The following is a 998-nucleotide window of genomic DNA, read 5'->3' on the forward strand; positions in this document are numbered from 1 at the left end:
AAAATTTTATTACTAATATACATTTCCTCTTAAGAAATTTTGAAATTCTGATGTGTTTCTTCATATGGTGGTACAATACACAACCCACTTATATGAATGCTTTACTTGTTCTAACTTTTGTTACGTTTTACACACTTCGTGATAGAATCTCATACAATTTTCTTTTACAAACACAGAAAACAATACCGACTGACTTAATCCTCTTACCTGTGGACAGTGAATTCCTCTTATCTCAATTACATGATCTAAATGTTGCACTGATAACCTATAAATAACCTCAAACACCACAGTTAACAACAATTTACCATAGTAAAACTTCAAACTTATCATTAGAACCTAAAGTCCATGTGAAATTACGTGGCATGAAGAGAACAGTGAGAAACTAGCCATAATACAAAATGAAGAAAGGCTCTGGGGCATACATACCTGGCGATAAATACATAAAGACATCACAAAACTGAAGATAAGTAGAAAATAAGAACACAAATCCTCTTTACATTCATAATGAGTTGGTTCTACAGCCTGGGAACAGATGTCTTCTCCACATGCACAGTTAATGCCATTTGTTCACCACACATTATTTTCAATCTCTTACTTGGAGCTACAAACTAACCAGGAATATTTATGGCTAATCATGAAGCAACTATCAAACACCCAGAACTTTCTGTTTGTTCACTACAATAATACATCAAAACATCCCCATAATTGACAAAGTTTTCCCAGTACTTACCTGAACAAATTGGTAAAATAAACTAATTTATGTCAATTATAAAACTGAAAGGAACAATAACTAAACAAAACAGCTTATATAGGGTTCTTAAAATGAAATGTTCTAACTAAAATATAACTTAATACATATATTATGAAATTACATCTAAAAATTTTATGTTCATTACTAAATTTTATAAAAATCATTCTTGGCCGGGCGCGGTGGCTCAAGCCTGTAATCCCAGCACTTTGGGAGGCCGAGACGGGCGGATCACGAGGTCAGGAGATCG

This window comes from Rhinopithecus bieti, unplaced genomic scaffold, assembly GCF_001698545.2.
Source record: "Rhinopithecus bieti isolate Rb0 unplaced genomic scaffold, ASM169854v2 scaffold_81544, whole genome shotgun sequence".
Lineage (NCBI taxonomy): Eukaryota > Metazoa > Chordata > Mammalia > Primates > Cercopithecidae > Rhinopithecus > Rhinopithecus bieti.